Source organism: Biomphalaria glabrata, chromosome 10, assembly GCF_947242115.1.
Source record: "Biomphalaria glabrata chromosome 10, xgBioGlab47.1, whole genome shotgun sequence".
Lineage (NCBI taxonomy): Eukaryota > Metazoa > Mollusca > Gastropoda > Planorbidae > Biomphalaria > Biomphalaria glabrata.
This window is the reverse complement of record NC_074720.1, coordinates 27553337-27560314: the sequence shown is the minus strand read 5'-3', so window position 1 is coordinate 27560314 and position 6978 is coordinate 27553337. Positions and strand designations below refer to the sequence as shown.

The 6978-nt window shown below is 31.3% G+C and overlaps 1 long non-coding RNA gene across 7 annotated transcripts in view; it reads left to right on the top strand.

The window, feature by feature from the left end:
• The window catches only part of LOC129928866 (uncharacterized), a 79657-nt gene extending 73295 nt beyond the window's left edge, over positions 1-6362 (top strand). The window contains exons 1-5 of one of the 7 annotated variants that reach the window (XR_008780390.1): positions 2986-3129; positions 4372-4514; positions 4906-5005; positions 5414-5527; positions 6195-6362. This is a non-coding gene — a long non-coding RNA (uncharacterized LOC129928866). The other 6 variants (XR_008780391.1, XR_008780393.1, XR_008780392.1 and 3 more) reach the window with 6 other exon arrangements.
• The last annotated feature ends 616 nt before the right edge of the window (positions 6363-6978 follow it).

Sequence of the window (6978 nt, the reverse complement as noted above, 5' to 3'; positions counted from 1 at the left end):
TTCTACAATCATTCTACATTATCAAAATATATAAAATACAATATGATTTAAGATATCCCTAGCCCAGAGGTCTCCAGAGCATGGCACACCTCTCCTAAGTAACGCAGGACATACGACCAGGAGTTAACAAAAACAATATACAGTTTAGACACATAGCAAGGTCAAGTGGTCAAGATGGTATCTCAGGAGCAAGTGTCAATTAAACACATTAACATGGCCTAATATAAAATTTTTAAGGGAATCAGCCTTGTCTTCACAATTACTCAAAAAATAGTTCACTCCCATTAGGTCAAAAGGAGACTTTACAGTGAGTTTGCACTATAAATAACTTTCTACGACAATCCAGTTAATTTCTACATCAGACGGTGTGCAAAATGTCCATAGAAGTTTCTTTACTCAACTCTTAGTATAGTTCCATGCGTTACCGAATCAAAAGAAACAGTTGAAAGCTTTTGAATTCCATGTCAAATATTAGAGTAAAACCATAGCGTGAAACATCGTCATTCCATTTTGTTTTCTGAACAGTTTGTGATTGGGATCAAATTTCACGAGTTGTTTCATTCAGAAAATATTACATTCAATAACAAGAATTATAAAAAGGGGCATCATTAATTATACGTGAAATTACTTTTAGATTTTGTCATGGCCTCATTATAGAAATACTATCTATGATTTTAATGATATAAGGTTTGCAAGATTTACATTAATTTAAACTGTGAAACATATTTATATTTCGACAATTTAAATGTTGGAAATCATTCTGATTCAGTTGTCTGCAACTAAATCTTCCAATGAAAAAACCGTGTTCAAAGTCAAGTTTGATACGTTAGAACACACACACACTCAAATCTATATTTTCGATGGTCTTAGGCGACCACTGGCAAAACGCCATTTAACCCACAAGACGGTCACTACCCAAAGGTTGAGACCTACTGATCTTAGAAGAACCTAAGAAGGAAAAAGAGCCCAAACCCAATAAAAAAACAACTTTCTAAATGAGGATGCTTAAAACTGCCAAACTTTTGTTTGTATTTTTAGTAAAACTATTCGCCTTTGGATATACCTTGCTCTCTTCAGCACCATGCTGGAGTTCTATGAATGGGGGGGGGGGGTAATGTTATGAAAACAAACCAAAGATTTGTTGGTGAATATCAAAGTCAAGCTTGTAGCATCGAACTCTTTAAGCAGAACGGTTTGACTATTTATGAAACTAAAAAGATAGTTTCTATTCACGGTGGCCTGCTGGCTGAGTGGGTAGAGCGCTTTAGCTTTTGAGACACGAGAGGTCTCGTGTTCGAACCTCAGTGTAAACTGGGAGTTTGTATTTTAGGACGCCCCTGAATCCATGCAACACTACATGACCTGACCTAACCTAAGTTGGGGAAATGTTAAGGCGGTTAATCGCTGGTGGCATGACACCCTTAGAAACAGTCGGCAATAGAAATCTTTAGATTGCAAGGTCCGAAAGCAGGGGCGGACTGGCTATATGGGCGAACGGGCAAATGCCCGGTGGGCCAGTACCAAATGGGCCGGTCTGATCGCGACCAAAGAAAAAAAAATTCAATGCAGACAACTTTAAAAAAAAGTGACAGCAGCAAGACACAAAGGCCCGAACACGTTTTCTTGTTTTTTTTAAATTCTTATTACAATTAATTTTGTTTGAAATTCAAGAATATTAAAAAAAAATACACTATACACTGCAAAACGTTAGACCGTACTTTCTGCTATGCACGAGCGGCATGGACTGCTTTGATGTCTTCGAGGTTGCGTTGGGCCTAATCATTTTGCTGATCGGCATGGACCTTTGATGGCACTCCCATGTTTTTAAGTTAAGTTGGAAAACATTGAATATAGGCGCGACAATTAGCTCTTTAACAATACTTAATAGAAATTAACTTTAACACATACACACAGCCGCGAAATTGCAAACCACCCAACTTATTCACAGCTCAATATGGGTATAAAGCTCTACTTTCTGCGATTTGAATAGAAAAAGTAGGTTTCTTTTTGTTTATTTTTAATAACATAGATCTAAAAATACTACACTTAAGGCTTACAAAAAAAAAAATATTTAATTAAAAAATAAATCTAGATCTAAAACAATTTTTATACTATTACAAATTAATGGCAAACTTATGCTTAGTATGAAGTCATTAATGATGAAAATTATTAAAATAATTACAATAATTTATATAGTGCTTTCACATCCGATATTTAATGAAAGGAAATTTATATTTTAAATAATGGGTCATAGTATATCCATGTACAAATCGCGTTTTTGAGAATGTACTAGGAGGAAGCAATTGCTTTTCACATTAAGTAAGTGCCTCTCTAACCGTTCTGCTTTCTCTTATCTTTTAATGGAATGGGTTGCCTGAGTCAGCCAGGAAAACTAATGATTTAGCATATATAAACAAAGCCCCATCGAAACCATTCTGTCGCGGTCTGGGGTAATATGGTTTCATTGGGTAGATTGACCTACTTACAATCGCCCCTATAAAAACGTTAACGGATCGGTGTGGGATTTTAGTTATTGGGCCGTTAACGTCTTTCCGCTTTCGTGCCGGTGTGGGATTTCCCCAATCACGCCAGAACCAACATGATGAAATCTTTATTATAACATAAAAAACAATATTATGATGTTTTAAAATGTAGTATTAATCGTCTTAAAGCTAAATGTTGCTTTGAATCCTTTTTGTAAGTAATATTAAGATTTTTAAAAAAATTAATTAGGGTTCTATTGGGGAAATCCCTAACTGGAATAGTGAAGTTTTACCCGTATGGGCCCAATGCAGACTTTTCGTAATCAAATAGTGTGTGTGTGTGTGTGTCTGATTTTTTAATGTGCACACTAAAAAAATATATCTATATCTAATAATATTTAATCACACATAGAATCTAAAGTTAAAGGAGAACATATTTGTTTTTTTGTTGTTTTTTTTTTAGATTTAGATTTTTAAAAAATGTTTTATACATTTTAACATTTTTTTCGACCAATGAAAAAGAAGCATTTATTTCTTTTAAGCTCGCGATATTCGGCACAAACTGGATTATTCAGTCTTCACTCTTGAGCGTACACACGTGGATCAAATTAGAGCTAGCTAGATCTAGTCATCTAGATCTAAATCTGTTAAGTTATTAGTTATACTACAAGTTATAGAGCTCTAGTCTAGGTCTAGTCAATCTAGACTTTCATTAATATAATAGATCTATTATAAATAATTATATGAGCTGTACTTCTTGATATCAATGCATATGTTCTTCAACTCATCAGACTCATGGCAGCAGCCATGGAAATTCAATTGGAATGGTCGTAACTTATAAGTTAAAGTCTTAAGCCTATCACAAGTACAGATCATCATCAGATGACGAAAATATATATATTATATCTAGACTTGAGACCTATTAAATCTAGATCTAGACGACTTAGACTTAACTTAAGTGATTAACATTCATGCGTTATGACTAGATTTACTGATTTACTATTTAGAATAGATTCTAGATCTAGATTCTAGAATCTACCATGAAATGGCTAATGCATCTGCAGCATAGAATTAGATTTAGTTAAAAAAGGACTTACTAGATCTTAAATCTAAATCTACTACCTTTTAACTTTTAGGGCAGAATATTAGATCTAGTCTATATGCCTATCTAAGTATCTAGTCACGTAACTGTAAACTAATACTTAGACTTAGGACTTTGGACACTTTGGTATATTAATATAATAATTATTATACTCATAGTACTCATACTCATATATAGATTTTAGTTCTATTCTAATTCAAATATTTTGAGGTTAGAAAAAATTGACCTAGACTTATAAGATATACTAAGACTTAGTAAACTTAGATCTAGATCTAATAAAAGATAGTCTAGAATAGTCTAGATTCTAAAATCTAGTTGTTATTAGAAAATTTAGTAGATATAGAATAATATTTAATTAATATATTGTTAATACAGACTAATCTTTAATTTTTTCATAGTATAGGCGATAGGTCATTTAGATTAAATAATTCTAGATCTAGTAACTAGTTATAGTCATAGACCTATAGTATAGACTTATAATCTTATAATATAGATATTTACTTTGTAGAGACTAATGTACAATATTAGGCCTACACTCCAGATCTTGAAAATCTAGTCTAGAGTTTAGAATGTTTAAATTTATACAAATAAATAAAATCAAACGTTTATATTGGTTTTAAAATCAGATATTGAGATATGTCTAGAAAAATATGTATATATATAGTATATCTATATTAGGGGCCTATATATAATAGACTAACGCCACTAACGGCTAACCCTATAGCTGCTTTAGACTATAGCCCTATATTGACATTGTTTTTTGTTTTTTTTTAAATGTTCCTTCAGAGTTGAAGATATCTACTTGGTAGTCTAAACCTCAAAGGAGCTTAGGGAAGTGATGGCAGTTGCAGGGTATGAACCAGACGACCATGCAGAGACCAACGAGGCGACCAAACAGTCCATCGTGCATACCACATAACCAGGTCCAGGTAGCGTTACATCTTTATTCACCAATATATGTTAGATTTTATTTTTTGTAAATTTTAAAGACTCTAGGCTCTATGTAATAGAATTAAATAGATCTATACAGATCTAGAAATTCTAGATCTATAAACTAGACATAGATCTAGATTATATTTAGATCTAGCTAGAATATCTACTAATTATTATATTATACATTTTTCTACAATTTGATCTAGGATTCATTCTATAGGCTTAGCTAAGGCTTAGGCTTTTAAAAATTTCATTGTGTGGATACTGTTAAAGAAAAAATACAGAGTCTCATCATTAGGCTATAGCAACAGTTTTTCTTATAACCATACCATAAACATTTCAGGATTTGTCTTTATTGTAATTTTATTTTTATTTTTTTTTTTTTAGAATGCCAGTTTTCTTTAAGGGCAGCTGACAATAAGAATTGTCTATGTATGCACTACAGATGCTGTTCAATATCTTTTCATGAGGAAGCCTGCTCTAAAAGGTACGAAGAATAAATTTTTCTTTAAGATTACTGATCAGTGACACCCCACATCCCCCTAAACCAAATGAAAATTTTAATGAGATCAAATCGATTAAATAAAGAAAATGTAAAATAAATGTTAATCTTGTGAAACAATGTTCGAGAGCAATATCTTCAGCTTTTTGTAATTTCACTGAGATTTAAGTTCATTATTAATTTGCATAAAAAATTATAATGAACATTTATACAATGAAAATAGGGCCTACATAGAATTGTTTTTGACCTAATGTCATTATATAGCAACAATCCTTCTTGTATACCTTACCTTAAACATTTTGTGTTTTGCCTCTATTGTAATATTATTTTTTTTGCATTCTTTAAACATTTTTTATGTTTTTATTTATTTATTTTTTTTTTTTTTTTTAACAGATTGCCACATTTTCTTTAGGGGAAGTTGACATTAATCTTTTAGGTTAATAATAACCTATGCATGCAGTACAGATGCTGTTCATCATCTTTTCATAAGCAAGCCTGCTCAAGAAGGTAAGAATTAAATTTTGCTTTTAGATTACTGATCAGCAATCTGAAAGTAAATTGTTAATGGGATGGAATTTATTAAATGTAAATAAAGAAATGCTATCCTAATTTTGAAATATGCTGGTTGTGGTTTTTTTTTTAATGTTTTTTTAAAGTTTCACTGTGATAATTGTTTATTTTAATTCTAGAATAACTTTTCAGCCAACTTATTTTTTAAATTACCATAGAACTCTAATTACAAACAGAATATAGTTGTATTAGTAAGAGCCTGTGATAAAGTTAATATAAATAAATTGGACAAAATATAATATTGAATGAATTGAAGCCTAGCTCGATCTAGTCTGCCATTGCACTTTTAGCATAGTCAAATACCAGTGCCACATTTGCTGACACCAATTCATAACATTTAATATAAGGAGAAGATTGAACTCCAAATTTTGAAATACCATTAATTTTTGTGTTGCTTAATAGGCTTTAGAATTAATTTTTGAGCACCGTTTATCATCAAGGGCTGGAAATATAACCTTTAATAGTATGTCCACATAGATAAATGTAATAGATAAATGTAAGGTCTTCTGATGTTTAATTGTTAGATTCTTTTTATTATTAATACAGCTTGAAGGTAGTTTTATTACATGACTATAATATTTATTTGTTTGTTTGTTTGTTCCAGCTGCTGCATGGAAGTCAAAATATGAATTATTGCCACCAGCCTTGAAGTCAGCTTGTAAAGAATGCTAAGAATTGAATGAAAATGCTGTCTTGATATCTTGTTTGTGCTGTTATATTTGTCTTTTGTGTTGGTTAATTATTCCATGAATAAAAAATAAAAAAAAGTTAATTGTGTAAGTTTGATTTAAGAATAAATGATCAGAGCATGCAAGTCTTATATAGTACGTTACCAAAAATTGTATTGTTTGATAGTGTTCAAACCCAAAAATGTAATTTAACTTGTCCATTACTTTATAAATATGTTGACATTATAGCTAGATGTATATAGAAATCATGCACTGATTCAATTATTATAATTTCCAAATAATTCTATTGCTAGATCTAAATCATCAGTGTGAAAGTAGACCTATGTAAAAGGTTAAAAATCTCATACTAAACCATTGAGCTGCATTTGAACAAAAAGGGCATTATAAACAAAAAATCACTAATGAATTTGTTTTAAACTACAGTATTGAAAAACATTAAAGATTATTCCTAATTAAGCCATAATAAAATTTAATGACTGAACCATCGGAGACAGTATTTGCATGATAATACCTAATTGAGCCCTAATAAATACCGGTATTTCAGTTACTAAACCATTAGGGCCAGCATCGGACCGATAATGGCACAATAAGGGTTATCCCTAATTGAACCCTAATTAATATTTCAATTACTAAACCATTATGGCCAGCATCGGACCGATATTGGCACAATAAGGGTTATCCCTAATTGAACCCTAATTA